We start from the raw sequence: 16,672 nt of genomic DNA, 5'->3' as shown, positions 1-16,672 counted from the left end.
CGCCTCTAGGCTTGACCTGAACAAACTCCAGTTGGCTCAGAACAGGGCGGCACGCCTCGCTCTGCGCTGCTCTGTGAGGAGTGGTGTTGGAGGTGTAACCAGGTCAATTGGACATTGTTTATTATTATTGGGGTTTGAAATGTCACCAAATCCTGTTTATAAATGTCTCCAAGGGTTACTATTGTTTATTATTTTATTAAGGATTGAGATGTTATTAAATCCTGTTTACAAATGTTTAATGTTTACAATTGTTTATTATTTCTTTATACCAAAGGCACTTTTATTTGAATGTAACTTGGGAAGTTCACGTTCGAGAGTGTAGCACTTCCGGGTCAGATATTCGCGCGTGTCAGGCGCAACCTTCCGGTTTGAGTTCAGTTTACGACACGAACTCAACGTGGAGGTACGTGTATCACTGTGGCGCGCCGCACTATTGTGTTTCATACTGTTGTATATATTTTGTATAAGAATTGAATGTCGATAATAATTACTTGCTAGTTGTGACGAACGGTGTGGTTATATGGTATGCACAGTTGAAGGTCTTGGCAATGTAGTTAACTAGTGTTCTCTGTCCACAGACGTATTGAGAGCACACATGTGTTGACGCTGCTTCCTTTTTGTGTATTCTATTCGCCATTCGTTTTACACAGGTATGTGCCTTGATATGTTTATTGTGCCTTAAATATGTGTTTATTGTGCAATATATTGTTTATGGAAAGTTTACGACACAAACTCAACGTGGAGACGTATTGAGAGCACACATGTGTTGACGCTGCTTCCTTTTTGTGTATTCTATTCGCCATTCGTTTTACACAGGTGGCCTCCATTGAAGACCATCAAATAAATGATTGAACAGTGTCCATGTGTGCCGACTCATCCCTAAGCCTCTCACACAAAGAACACAACGCAGGAGCCACGTGTGTTAGGCAGGCCTACACACAGAGAACATCCGTTACAGTGGTACCGTTCGACCCGGATAAAGAACCTTCGCCAGGATCGTTCGCCAGGGAAGCTGCAGTTCCAAAGTCAACCTGCCCTCATCATTGGTGAGACGCTGCCCTCTAGTGGCGGGTGATAAACTCTTCACACAGGTGTCCTCACAGTCAACACAGCCCTCATCATTGGTGAGACGCTGCCATCTAGTGGCCGGTGGAAATAACTTCACCCTACGTGGCTTCAATACAGTGAAGGTATGTCACAGCCACAGGCCACTGTTTTGTAAATTGTGAATAAAGACAATTAAAGAGGACAATGAACTTGTGAAGAAGAAAAAAAGACAAGAAGATGAGGATGCCAGTGAATGTGTAAAAGACATTTAGGTATTCATTTAATTGGTTAATCTCTTATGTAATTTCATTCCTATTAATTTTTTTATTTTATTTTTTATTTTATTTTTCTACTACAGTAATTAGAAGCTGAACAGGTTATTTAAATTTTTTTTTCTGTTAAGCCAAAGCACCTAACGGTGAAAGTAGGACAATGGCAGAAGGTGGGAATACAGATGTGGTAGTAGAGATGGACTTGGATGGGGGGGGGGGATTTTACAACCGGCTCTCAGAGACGGAAGCAACAGGACCAGATCCAGTAACATTTGAAACTCCACAGCTTACCTCCACGAGGTACGTGAATCGTGCCAGGCCAAGTCTACCACCAGTTGATTGTGTGGACCGTGCCGGGCCAAGTCAATCACCAGTTAGTGAGCGACTAGCAGGTGAACAGCCAGAGTTATGTGCGCTCATCACACAGCTGGCAGAAAAGATTGGCGAGTCCATCACAGCTAAGCTGTAGTTTAGCAGGAGCACAGACACCATTAGGTCTATTGAGCGCCCCTCAGAGGTGACAGTGCCACACCGAATAGTCGTGCACTCAGACGCCAGAGAGCCCCCTATATTCAGGGGTGATAATTCAGACAAATTCACTGTTTATGAGTGGGAGAATTTGGTTACCTCATACATGAGGAAACGAGCCACTCCAGTTGGTGAGCAATCACAGGAGATTCTATCTAAGCTCATGGGTAAAGCAGGGGATGTGGTAAGGATAAAGTTGCGTAACAACAATTCTATTGACCACACAAGGAACCCTCACATGATTTTTGACATACTAAAACAACATTTTAGTGAACTCTCATACTCGAGCATGCCCCTGGCGGACTTTTATAGTACACTACCAAAGCCTGGTGAAGATGCTATGGAGTTTTGGATCAGGTTAAATAGGACAGTAGAAGTAGCTGATGAGTGTTTGAGGAGGCAAGGCCGTAGTATCGAGGACCCGAGTCACGAGGTCAGCATGATGTTTATCAAACACTGCCCTGATCAGTCATTGGCTAATGTTTTTAAATTCAAGTCTGCTGGGCAATGGTCTGCTTGCGAGATCCAGGAGAGACTCGATGAGCACATGCAGGACAGGAAGTCTCGAACTGCTGCAGGTGGACAGTTTGAATTAGGTACGGTAGAGCGCAGGGTTCGTTCCCAGTGTCATGTGCCTATAGTCAGTGACGCACCAGTATTGAGTGCAACAGCCTCGGTGTTTCCGGCACCGTCCCCAGCACCCACAGATGGTTCCGGAGGTGGCCATGACTACATGAGGAGTCTAGTGGGTTTGTTAGACCGCCTAGTTACAGTGCAGACTCAGGTGCCAGCCAGCGCCACAGCTCGGGTGCCTGACACACAGCGCCGGTTGTGCAGAGTTTGTAACTCTCCTGACCATTCCACTCTTTCCCACTGCAGAGGGGAGAACAGGTGTCTAGCATGTTTGTCTCCTGGTCATTGGAAGAGGGATTGTCCTCAGCAGCACAACCAGCGGCAGACTCCGCCCGGTGACAGCACTGGTGGTCAGTCTCGTCCTTTAAACGACTAAACTCACACCTAGAGAGGGGTGGTGTGGGTGGTATGGATGAATCCCTCACTGATGTCTCTGATCTTGCTCACTTGTATGAAGACAAGTGTGCCAAAGCACCTAAGGGTTCTCGTACGATCATTCAAGCAACTCAAAAGATTCAAGCTTTCAGTGACCTGTTTTATGCTTCAGTCCTTGTCAACCAGAGTGTTCAGCTTAGAGGCATGTTGGATACTGGCTCTATGTCGTGCAGTATCAGTGAATATGCAGTGGAGAAGCTCCGCTCTGGGGGTGTTTTACCTGGGAAGCAGCAGCCTGAAGAAAATATTGTTTTGATTGGCTGTGGTGGTCTGGAGACGAGGCCTGATGGGTTTTATGATTTAAGCATGCAGCTTTATGGGGTCTCCTTTACTGTACCCACGTTGGTCGTGCCCGGTCAACATGATGACCTGATAGTTGGCACGAATGTCCTTAAACATGTTACCCACGTCCTGAAGGGTGGTAGTGAGTACTGGGATCTCGCATCGAGACCAGAGCCTCAGTCAAGTCCGGAAGTGGAGCAGTTTCTGTCCATGTTTACTAATGTGGAGCGCTGGAGGGGCGGTACGGTTCCCGAGAAAATTGGTACTGTGAAGCTCACCCAGGCCGTGACGCTCCTACCGAGACACAAGCACTTAGTCTGGGGCAGACTCCCCGCTAAGGTGCCTATGTCACCTGGGAGCACTGTAATCGTGGAGCCAACAGACTCCAAGGCTATGCCACGAGGCGTTCTTGTGGGTCGGCTCGTTACACCACTCTGGGGAGATAGGTGGGTGCCCATGACTGTTGTCAATCCGTCTGACAAACCTATCACACTGAAAAGGAATTGCAAGTTGGCTGATGTTTCAGTGTGTTTGGCGATTGAGGACTTAGATGCTTTTCAGGGACTGCAGGCAGTTTCGGAAAGGCGAGAGCCTGACGCCCCTGGTTGTGCCGGTCCTTCGGCCCTGCCGGCTAGGAGTTTGTCAGAGCTCGGGCTCGGTGACATTGACATCAGTTCTTGCCAGGTCAGTGGAGCCTGCAGGTCTCAGCTTGAGCAGTTGATAATTGAATATAGCGACATCTTTTCCAAGGACTCGTTAGACTGTGGTGAGGTCAAGGGATACACTCATCGCATCCGTCTTGTGGATGAGCGCCCCTTTCGATTGCCCTACAGGAGGGTCCCCCCGGCTCACTATCAGAAGCTGAGACAGGTTCTCACTGATATGGAGGAAAAGGGGATTATCAGGAAGTCCTCGAGTGAGTACGCTTCACCTCTTGTAATGGTCTGGAAAAGGGACGGGGGGGTTCGGATCTGCACTGATTTCAGATGGCTGAATGCGCGCACCTTGAAGGACGCTCACCCCCTGCCACACCAGTCTGATTGTCTTGCCGCGCTTGGGGGCAATTGCCTCTTTAGTACGATGGATCTCACCTCTGGCTTCTTTAACATCCCAATGCATGAGGATGACAAGAAGTACACGGCTTTCACAACCCCCCTCGGGTTGCATGAGTACAATCGCATGCCACAGGGTCTATGTAATAGCCCTGCAGCCTTTATGAGAATGATGACTGGAATCTTTGGGGACATGAACTTCACAAAACTGTTGTGTTACCTTGATGATCTCCTGGTCTTCGCGCCGTCAGAAGATGAGGCCCTGTCTAGGCTCCACACCGTGTTTCAGAGGTTGAGGGAGAACAACTTGAAACTGGCTCCCAAGAAGTGTCACCTGCTGCAGCAGGAGGTTAGGTTCTTGGGCCATGTGGTCGGTGGGGGGGGCGTGTCTGTTGATCCCTCCAAGGTGGAGGTTATCTCCAACATGACAGTACAAGATCTCATGGAAGTTGATGGGTGCACACCCTCTGTCCGTAGGATCAGGTCGTTTCTTGGGATGGTATTCTATTACCAGCATTTCCTCCCAAACTGCTCTGCTGTTGCGAAGCCATTGTTCGCCCTTACGGCTGGACAGAAGAGGAAGGGGAGGTCCCCTAAGGACAAGAAACCACCTGGCAGCTTTCGTAGGCTCACCCCTGCCGACTGGACATCGGTTTGTGGGGAAGCTTTCGACAGGCTGAAATCAATGCTACTGGAGTGTGTCGTGCTCGCCCACCCAGATTTTGAGGAGCCTTTTGTCCTCTCAGTTGATGCGTCGTTGGACGGACTTGGCGCTGTGCTGTCGCAGGTACCTCGAGGTGAGTCTAAGGCCAGGCCTGTCGCTTTTGCAAGCAAGACCCTCAGTGCTTCACAGCGTAAGTATCCAGCGTATAGACTGGAGTTCATGGCCTTGAAATGGAGCATATGCGAGAAATTCAGCCATTGGCTGAAGGGTCAGAGATTCACAGTTTGGACGGACAATAACCCGTTGACTTATCTGCTTACGAAGCCAAAGCTTGACGCATGTGAGATTCGCTGGGTGTCTAAACTTGCGGCTTTTGACTTTGACCTCAGACACCTGCCAGGGAAGAAGAATGTGGTGGCGGACGCTTTGAGTCGTGACCCGTTCGCTAAGCATGTTAGTCAGAGGTTATTGAGGGAGCCGTACCCGGCTCTTGTGCAGGAAGCGGGGGCAGTTGAGGGGGACTCTGTGCAAGATGTTTTTAGGTACAGTTGTCTGTCCCAGACGGTGAGTAGCTCACTACTCGGGATGGATTGTGGGACAGAGGAGATCAGAGCCCTCTGTCAGTCTAAATGTGATTGGATTGGTGCTGCTGAGTCCAGAGCGCTGGGTTTGGTTCAGAACATCCAACATCTGTCTGAGGGTCAAGATGTTTTACCTATGTTTTCAGTTGAGGAGCTCCGGTTGAGTCAGGAACGGGACACATGCATCTCTAGGGTGCTACCCTTTGTCGCTGTTCGAAAGCGACCATCTAGACGGGAGAGGCACGGCGCTGACCAGAGGGTTCTCAGACTGTTGAAACAGTGGGACAAGCTGGAGGTCCGTGATGGTGTCCTGTACCGTGTGACGAGGGACCAAGTGTCCAAGCAGAGGAGAACTCAGTACGTGTTGCCGCTGAGTCTGAAGGACAAGGCATTGTCTGGCATCCATGATCTGGCGGGTCATCAGGGCCAGGATTGCACTCTTTCTCTTGCCAGGCAACGTTTTTATTGGCCAGATATGGAGAGGGATGTCAGAGCATATGTCAAGTGTTGTCAAAGATGTGTGTATGGGAAGTCCCCGGAGCCTGCTGCTCGTGCGCCCCTTGAAAGTATCAAGAGCTCCGCGCCGATGCAGTTAGTATGTATGGATTTCTGGTCCGCTGAGGACAGCAATCAGCGGTCAGTGGACGTGTTGGTGGTGACTGACCATTTCACCAAGTTGGCGCACGCGTTCCCATGCGCTAATCAGACAGCGAAACAAGTTGCCAGAAAGCTCTGGGACAACGTGTTTTGTGTGTACGGGTTCCCTGAGAGAATACACGCAGATCAAGGTGCCAATTTTGAGAGCAAATTGATTGCTGAGCTCCTCAGGTTGGCGGGAGTGGCCAAATCCCACACAACGGCCTATCACCCCATGGGTAACGGTGGGACAGAACGCTTTAACCGCACTCTGGGGAACATGCTCCGCTCTCTCCCGCTTCGGAAGAAGCAACAGTGGCCGCAGCAGGTCCAGACACTCACGTTTGCGTACAATGCCACTGTTCATGAGACTACGGGTTACGCGCCTTTCTTTTTGATGTTTGGCCGCGTCCCTAGACTACCAGTGGATGTCATGTTCAGGCAGGTCCTGAATGACCCTGGAGTTGTAGATTACGATTCCTATGCTGGCTCCCTGCTTTCGTGTCTGAAGAGTGCCATGGAGATCGCTCAGAAGCACTCCACTGTTGAGCAACAGCACCAAACCCGACAGTACAACAAGCGTGTCAAGGGTACACACCTGTCTGTGGGGGATCGGGTTCTGGTAGCAAATCAGGGAGAGCGGGGAAAACGGAAGTTGGCCGACAAATGGGAGGATGGAGTGTATACAGTTGTTGGTGTCAATCCCAGTATCCATGTCTATAGGATTCAGGATGTAGGGGGGCGCACAAGGGTAGTGCACAGGAACCGTTTGCTGGAGGTCAACTTCTTGCCATTTCCTGAGCTGGAGCAGGGGGAGGACGCCAGTGAGATTGGTCAGGCGTTTGATGACGGAGAGTCCGATGAGGGGGACTGTGATAGTAGTGACGGTATGGATCCTGTATCTGGAGTTTGGTCTGAGGGCGGTGTTGCACATGACCTGACCGACTCTGTGGAGGTAGAGGGGCCTGTGGTCTCGTCACTTACAGACTCTTTTGATTCTGTGTTGGCTGTGACAGATGGGATAGAGCAGGTTAGCCCAGTGGCCAGTCCTGCAGGGGCCATTGCTCAATGTACACCTGACACACAGGCACAGCACACAGAGGTTCCTCACTCACCTGACATAGTTGTCATAGCTCACACCGATTCAGAGGCAGAGGTTTCTCACTCACCTGACATAGTTGTCATAGCTCACACCGATTCAGAGGCAGAGGTTTCTCACTCACCTGACATAGTTGTCATAGCTCACACCGATTCAGAGGCAGATGCTTCTCACTCACCTGACATAGTTGTCACAGCGCACACTGATTCAGGTGCAGGGGTTTCGCACTCACCTGACATGGGTGTTGCGGTTCCCACTGATTTACACCCTCACGTAGGGAATGATGGTCGGGTTAGGACACGTACAGGGAGAGTAGTGAGATCAGTGAACAGGTTGATAGAATCTATGGTTCAGATGCCATTTCTGAGAGGGGTGACTGGTTGAGTTGAGGTGGAGGTTAGGGTTCACCAAAGCCAGTTTTTTTTTTTTTTTTTTTTTTTTATTGCTGGGTTGAGTAGGTGTCTATCAGACAGCTTTGAGGGCCATGAGTTGTGTGGCGTATCAGGCGTCATATTGATCTAGGGGAATTTTGAGATCTGATCAATTTTTTTATTCTCTGAACCTCTTTTGGGGGTGACTTTTGAGTCGACTAGGGGACTAGGTCCTTGTATCTTGTGCCAGTTTAGGTTAGTGGTAGACTACCTATATTTTTTTTTTGTTTTTTTTCTCTTTGTATGTCCCCCTTGCTCTGCTGACACAGGATGTTGGTGAAATTTCAGGAGGGGTGAATGTAACCAGGTCAATTGGACATTGTTTATTATTATTGGGGTTTGAAATGTCACCAAATCCTGTTTATAAATGTCTCCAAGGGTTACTATTGTTTATTATTTTATTAAGGATTGAGATGTTATTAAATCCTGTTTACAAATGTTTAATGTTTACAATTGTTTATTATTTCTTTATACCAAAGGCACTTTTATTTGAATGTAACTTGGGAAGTTCACGTTCGAGAGTGTAGCACTTCCGGGTCAGATATTCGCGCGTGTCAGGCGCAACCTTCCGGTTTGAGTTCAGTTTACGACACGAACTCAACGTGGAGGTACGTGTATCACTGTGGCGCGCCGCACTATTGTGTTTCATACTGTTGTATATATTTTGTATAAGAATTGAATGTCGATAATAATTACTTGCTAGTTGTGACGAACGGTGTGGTTATATGGTATGCACAGTTGAAGGTCTTGGCAATGTAGTTAACTAGTGTTCTCTGTCCACAGACGTATTGAGAGCACACATGTGTTGACGCTGCTTCCTTTTTGTGTATTCTATTCGCCATTCGTTTTACACAGGTATGTGCCTTGATATGTTTATTGTGCCTTAAATATGTGTTTATTGTGCAATATATTGTTTATGGAAAGTTTACGACACGAACTCAACGTGGAGACGTATTGAGAGCACACATGTGTTGACGCTGCTTCCTTTTTGTGTATTCTATTCGCCATTCGTTTTACACAGGTGGCCTCCATTGAAGACCATCAAATAAATGATTGAACAGTGTCCATGTGTGCCGACTCATCCCTAAGCCTCTCACACAAAGAACACAACGCAGGAGCCACGTGTGTTAGGCAGGCCTACACACAGAGAACATCCGTTACAGAGGGATGCATGCCGCGCTGACTTGGATGACAGTGGAACAGAGGATGGCATGTAGCCTGGTAACCTTTTTGTTTAATAATCTGTAATACTGGGAAACCGGAGGGTTTGCACTCACAACTGCTACTCTTGTTTTTTTTTTTATCTATTTTTAGTGCTGCTTATAGTTTTTAATATGCTCCCTCTGTACAGCACTTTGTGCCCCTGTGGCTGTTAAAGCGCTTTATAAATAAAGTCGGATTGGAACTGTACCCAACTAATATGAGACATGGATATAGCCCAAGGCAAGCATTAGATTCATGCTTTACTTTACCTCTACCAAAAACAAATGGTAATGTATAGAGCAGTTGCGTATTGGAATAAAATACCCAGAAATATAACTATGGTAAGGAACAAATTTATGTTAAAAAAAAACGTTTAAAATTGCGCTCATGAACAATGAGTTACATTTTGGTCATTGACTTATTATGGAAATTAGTATGGAAATATAAAGGTGATCAGTGACTTGAGAAAAGTTATGCTAAGTTAAAATCATATATATGATTTTGATCTGTTTTGATCTTATGGACTGAATATGTCATTTGTATTTCATGGTTGAGAATTGTGAGAATCTAACTTATGAATATTGAGTGAGATTTTATTCACTGTTTTGTTTGTTGTGATGTTTTCTTGTGAGTACTTCAATGTTTGTGGTTTTATATTTTTTATTACTAATGGGGATCCACAATAAAACAATAAAACAATAATAACTCACTTATTTCACTATGGGCATCAGGTCACATGGTCGGCAGCCCTCATTTTATTTTTATTTTATTTTTATTTATCCTTTATTTATCCAGGAATGTCCCATTGAGATACAAGATCTCTTCTTCCAGGGAGTCCTGACCAACACGGCACACAACAAGTTTCAACATAAAACAGGGCATTAAACAAAAAACATACAATTCAAATATAAACACAGAAGGCCATTTGTGCAGTGGCAAGGAGCGTAATCACATCAACAATAGCATCAGGTAAAACAGTTACATGTTTCATGAAGGGCTAATCGTAGCATACCTTTAAAAGCATTCACAGTAGGAAGTGCCTGTAGACAAAGTTTTACTTGCAGCGTATTCCATAAAAAGGGAGCATAGTGGGAGAATGCAGCTTTACCAAGCTCTGACTGCATCAGAGGAACATTTAACAGCATCCCATTTGCTGCTCGTCTGGTATTAAAAAAGCAAGTATAAAAGGACAGAAGTCTGGAGATATATAAGGGCAGCTTACCTAGCAATGACTTAAGGATAAAAATCAACATGTGTGATTGTCTTCTTTGGTACAGAGAGGACCATCCTAATGACTGATACAAAGTGCAGTGGTGGGTGCGAGAGCCTGTGCACCCGTTACAAAACGTATGGCAGTATGGTACGCAGAATCCAGCTTTTTAAGCAGGGAGGAAGGAGCATGCATATAGATTACATCGCCATAGTCTAATACATTGTACCACTAGTTTATGTCACTATAGGGTCACAGGTCACACCGTCCGGCAGCCCTCAGCGGCTAACTGTAGTCACATGACTTAACATGTGTGCATGTGGCTCCCAGCTTTGTTTACACAATGGACACGAGCCCCACTGGGAAAGACATAGAGATAAATGCGTAACAAGGTTTTGGGGTTTGCCAGTTCAGCTGGTTGTTAGTCTATTAGTCTGCAGGAGGTTAAGGCTTGAGAGGTGCTATCTCACTTTGTACAATAATAACAATCCACTCTCATTATAATCATCATTATTATGCTAACCAAAACAACATCCCACATGTACATTCAGACAATAACATAATCAGTATTTGCACAGTGATTAAACAAATGCATACGTTGCATATTCTGGCTCGGAGAGGAGTTAGAGTTTGTGTGGCTATTTCTGTGTCACCAGTGCAGCTGTGCCTATATGTGGTCACAATCCATGACAATAAAAAACAAAAAAAAAACAAGGAAACAGGGGCGGCTGTGTGGCGCAGCGGACATTGCGCTCGTCATGAGGAAGGACGAGCGGATACCGCCCCAGTTCCGATCACATAGTTTTCAGTGTCTTATATAATATTTGGGACTGTGTGTGTGTGTGTGGAGAACAAATGCATTGCGACGCACGTTTTTATATTCAGTACGTCTGTTTACCAGTAACTGCATTTGTAATACCAGGACAACTCATGACAACTTTCTTAAAAAAAAAAATTTTTTTACTTTTATTTATAGCATTTTCAGCTTTTTCTGGCCACGCAGGACCGATAGAGGGAGAGAGGGAGAACGGGAGGAGAGGCAGGGAAGACATGCGGCAAATGGTCGCCGGGACTGGGAAACGAACCCGGACGACCGCTTCGCGACTCACTGGGCGCGCTATGTGGTGTGCTACTGGAGCGCCCCAACTCACGACAACTTTTGAACAGATAAATTATATCTATAAATCATATTCCTGGAATTGACTAAAGGCTGCTCTCAGTGTAGTAATGGAGATGAGAGGCTGGGAGTGTGCTGTGCATTTCGGGTCAGTTCTGAAATAGGTCCCCAAAGGAGTGATAAATATAATTAATTTCACATGCATAACTCATGATGACAATTTAAGACAAGTTTAATACAAGCTTTCTCTAGGCTTTTGAAAATGTAGGAGAGTCCTTGCTCGACGTGGAGCAGCTGAGATACGAGCGAAAACTCAAGAAATCGCCTTTTTCTTTCTCTCATTTGACACACAACTGAAAAAATATGATTAGCCTACTGATATTTCCGTGGGTCCAAAGGAAAAAACGGGGCAGTCTTAAGGGTCCGACAGGTCGTTTTTGATGGCGAGCAGATGGCGTGCCTAGGGGGAGTGCGCTGTGTCAATGGAGCTCATAACATTAAAATAAAATGTCCCAGAATAATAATATTAATATCTGTGTAATAAAAAATATGAGTGTCCATCTCATTATCTGTGCTTTCCAGAATTCAGATTCAGATTCGAGCTCATCCACACTAGCTTAGCAATATGTGACATGTTAATACACATTTAGCTGATGCTGGTCATTTGTTTGATGATCACTTTGTGGCGCCCCCTCTTGGTGATCATGGGCCTGTGCACATGGTGAGGCACGTCTCTCAGTGTTCCTTTCAGCCTTTCTATACTATTGTTGTTCTTGTAGCATTGCCATCCAATAATTGATACCAGGAAATCAACTGGAGAGGATAAATTGGATAATCCGTTCCCCTCAGGCCAGCTGCTTGAGAGCAAATAACACATACATTTAATCTTTGATCTAATATATCTAATCTTTGTCAACAGGTACACTGTAGTTCCTAGTACCTGGAAAATGGCTCGTTTATCTCCATTACATGAAGGTAGAAGTTACCAATCTCAAAACTAGCGATCTAGCACAATCCTGTAATCATTGGTAAATAACCAACTCAAGGCATTTCTCTTGCAGCCAGATAGCTTTCTGCTGAACGTACGGGCAGGACATGGGGATCTGTTGTCCTGTCTGACTCTGGAGAAGACGGTAAGTGCATGTCCCATCATGTTGGTGTGTTCCTTTAAGGGGGAGCTGCGTTCTGTGTTGTACTGAACATAATAGGCTTTTCATACCGTGCTGTTGTGATGGAGAGCTTTGGGTGAGCTTTGGCACTTTCCTACCTGCACAAAGAGCTCTATAATTGCCTCTACTTGCACTCACAGAGCAATGGCAGCCAGACTCATTGGGAGCAATTTGGGGTTCAGTGTCTTGGCATGTGAACAGAAGGAGCTGGGATTCAAACCACTAACCAAACCATTGACCATATGATCATTAGTTGACCTGCTCTACCTCTGAGCCAGTATTTTGTGGTACATTGAGGTATACTTTGGGGAACTTTGAGGTTCCTTGGGGTATTTTGTGATACTTTGTGGTATTGTAGGGTATACTTTGGGGTACTTTGTGGTATTGTGGGGTACTTTGTGGTATTTTGGAGTACTTTGGGGTATTGTGGGGTACTTTGTGGTATTTTGGAGTACTTTGGGGTATTGTGGGGTACTTTGTGGTATTTTGGAGTACTTTGGGGTATTGTGGGGTACTTTGTGGTATTTTGGAGTACTTTGGGGTACTTTGGAGTATTTTGGGGTATTTTGGGGTATACTTTGGAGTACTTTGGGGTACTTTGGGGTATTTTGGGGTATACTTTCGGGTATTTTGGGGTATTTTCTGGTACTTTGTGGTGATTAGTAGGACCCGTTTTGGTTGAGAAACGTTGGATCAATAAACGCGATCAATATTTGGAATGGCGATCAGGAATTGGATTAATCTTTTTGCAGTACATCAGATGTGAGGTAAGGACTCTATGTTACCAATCTTGGGTTAATCCGATGTTTCTTTCTTAACGATCACAAGTGTGTGTGTGTGTGTGTGTGTGTGTGTGTGTGTGTGCGTCCTGTTGGCGCCGACCAAAGCACGGAAGGGCGACTTTTCCATGCAACATATAATACCGATAATCTAGCGTTTATTTCAGAACAAGTCATAAATCAAGCGACAAATGGCACGATTTCTAAGAAAATAAATTGAAGCTCCGTTTGCTGGGGTTATTGGGATTCGACAGGATCACTCTAAAATTATAGTCATATTCACCACGGTATAAAACGGAAATGTATGTATGAAAAAATTATCTGTTTTTTGCATGCTGACCGGAAGAAACTCACTGACAATCGACGTGTTTATTAGATCCATAGCTATAATATTTAATATAGTTTTATCCAGTGTGCGAACCATACCATGGTCTTCGGGGGGGGGGGGGGGGGGGCAAACAAATAAATGCTCAGAGCGTTTTCCTGAGTCTCGCGACTGCCGCGGCTCCGCCACTTCCTCGATGTTGATTAGTCGGTTGAAAAGAGTTACCTTGATGAGCGCGCTCCTCTCCAAAAGTTGAACTAGTTTCAACTTTATGCCCCAAACGCTGCTGCCGAGGTGCGGCGCTGGGAAGAGGAGCGCGCCCGTCACGCCTGTAGCATAGAAATGAATGACAGAAAGGAGCTGACAACTCATAAAACGTCCCCGGTCGACACAGGCCATAGGCTATAGGTATGAGTATTACAGAACCACACATAGTCCACACCACACAGGTGTCTAAATACACATGCTCAGATTAACCCCTCTGATCCAACACTAAAATTTACACACAACAGTCCTATTTACACATAAACACACGGATGAACCAATACCGAACAACAAGTCCACAACCAAACACATTGAGTCTAACATTATTATAGTAGGCAAAAAAATTCAACATTATCGCCACCCACCTGTCCTGATGGTCAAGATCTGCCCAATTCTCAAAATCTGCATGTCACGGAAGTAGTCCCCGCAGCTTCGCCTTCTTTGTAAAATAAAAATTGATTATAAGGCTTACTTCTTTGATATTTCCTTTAACTTTCGACATTATCCTGGATACCTGTATTTATTTATTTTAAACGGCGGGTGAAGTTTGATTTGTGCCTGCAGACTGCAGTGCAGCGCCGCCACGCTCCGAATGGTAAACGCAAGAATAGCCTGCATGTTGCATGCGTATTACGAGTAGGGTATATCTGCAGTGCCGCAACCCCATAGATTTATGCTATTGTCTATTACGGTGAATTAGTGCGCAAATCATACATCAAAATAGCCTAATTTTATTATTATACACGATGATGACGATACAGAAAATTACAGAAAAATGTGAAATGCATGTCAAAAATTGCATTTATTGTCAGTATTTTTAGAGACCCCCCAAAAATTCACAAATCATGTTTTCAGGGGAGCTGATGTCTGATCTAGGGGAGCCATGGCTCACCCAGCTCCCCCATGATTCGCACCCTGGTTTTATCACTCGCAAACACCGGCATTATCCCATTGAATAGAGCGCTGGCATTCTTACCACAATGCCAATTCTCTAGGCGCGGAATGAGTTAAGGCCAAATACGTGGATCTTGCAAAACATTCAATGAGCGTTGCATGTTCTCAATAACTAGTTGTACAGAGTCAGCAATACTATAGACAACAGTGTTATCTGTTGAGACAATATCGTTAATATAAATGGTACAGTACATGTAAATGAGACCCAGAATGGATCCCTGCAGGACGAGGATATATCTATAAATAGGGCAGCACAATGCTTTCCTTTGTCTATAGGGCAGATACTATATAATTCACAACTAAAGTAATAGCTGCTGTAACGGAGGTCCGTGAGTTATATCCACCGTCACGATGGACTTCATGTGTTGTGAAGTGACTGTGGTACGTAGCGGTACTGTAAGTAAACTCACTCCCCTTAAAAAGGCATCCAGACACATTACTTAGAAGTGAATTCACCTCTTGGTATAGTGGTCTGCGATGTCGCCCGCGGTGCGGGAGACCGGGGTTCGACGCCCACTCAGGGCATGTCAAATGAGACCGGTTTCACTGAGACTGTGCCATGCTTTGCTCCAAAGCCAGATTCGGCAAAAACAAGGGACTGAACACATTTCGCAATTATGCCACAACAATGTGGAACGCCCACAGCCGTAAAAAGATGCAAATCCCTACTCACTGCTCCCTTAAAGAGCACCTACGGGAGGCTGCAATTCGAAACTGGCCACCGTAAAGGTCCAACCCCCACCCCCTCCTATAAGACAGTCTCCTCCCCCTGTATGTATTTATTTTCTCCCCACCGTATGTATATTTTTTCCTGTATGTCCCTATGCCCTATATCTTTCCAACCTCATTAGCTTTGCCTCTAGCAGCTACCAACAGTCCTCCATGTTCTCTCCACCTGTCCTCCATGTTCTCTCTCCACCTGTCCTCCATGTTCTCTCCACCTGTCCTCCATGTTCTCTCCACCTGTCCTCCATGTTCTCTCCACCTGTCCTCCATGTTCTCTCCACCTGTCCTCCATGTTCTCTCTCCATCTGTCCTCCATGTTCTCTCCACCTGTCCTCCATGTTCTCTCCACCTGTCCTCCATGTTCTCTCCACCTGTCCTCCATGTTCTCTCTCCACCTGTCCTCCATGTTCTCTCCACCTGTCCTCCATGTTCTCTCCACCTGTCCTCCATGTTCTCTCTCCATCTGTCCTCCATGTTCTCTCCACCTGTCCTCCATGTTCTCTCTCCACCTGTCCTCCATGTTCTCTCCACCTGTCCTCCATGTTCTCTCTCCACCTGTCCTCCATGTTCTCTCCACCTGTCCTCCATGTTCTCTCCACCTCTCCTCCATGTTCTCACCACCTGTCCTCCATGTTCTCTCTCCACCTGTCCTCCATGTTCTCTCCACCTGTCCTCCATGTTCTCTCTCCACCTGTCCTCCATGTTCTCTCCACCTGTCCTCCATGTTCTCTCCACCTGTCCTCCATGTTCTCTCTCCACCTGTCCTCCATGTTCTCTCTCCACCTGTCCTCCATGTTCTCTCCACCTGTCCTCCATGTTCTCTCCACCTGTCCTCCATGTTCTCTCTCCACCTGTCCTCCATGTTCTCTCCACCTGTCCTCCATGTTCTCTCCACCTGTCCTCCATGTTCTCTCTCCATCTGTCCTCCATGTTCTCTCCACCTGTCCTCCATGTTCTCTCTCCACCTGTCCTCCATGTTCTCTCCACCTGTCCTCCATGTTCTCTCCACCTGTCCTCCATGTTCTCTCTCCACCTGTCCTCCATGTTCTCTCCACCTGTCCTCCATGTTCTCACCACCTGTCCTCCATGTTCTCTCTCCATCTGTCCTCCATGTTCTCTCCACCTGTCCTCCATGTTCTCTCTCCACCTGTCCTCCATGTTCTCTCCACCTGTCCTCCATGTTCTCTCCACCTCTCCTCCATGTTCTCACCACCTGTCCTCCATGTTCTCTCTCCACCTGTCCTCCATGTTCTCTCCACCTGTCC

Source organism: Notolepis coatsorum, assembly GCF_963971535.1.
Source record: "Notolepis coatsorum genome assembly, chromosome: 19".
NCBI classification, from domain to species: Eukaryota; Metazoa; Chordata; class Actinopteri; order Aulopiformes; family Paralepididae; genus Notolepis; species Notolepis coatsorum.
Note: the sequence above shows the minus strand (reverse complement) of the source record.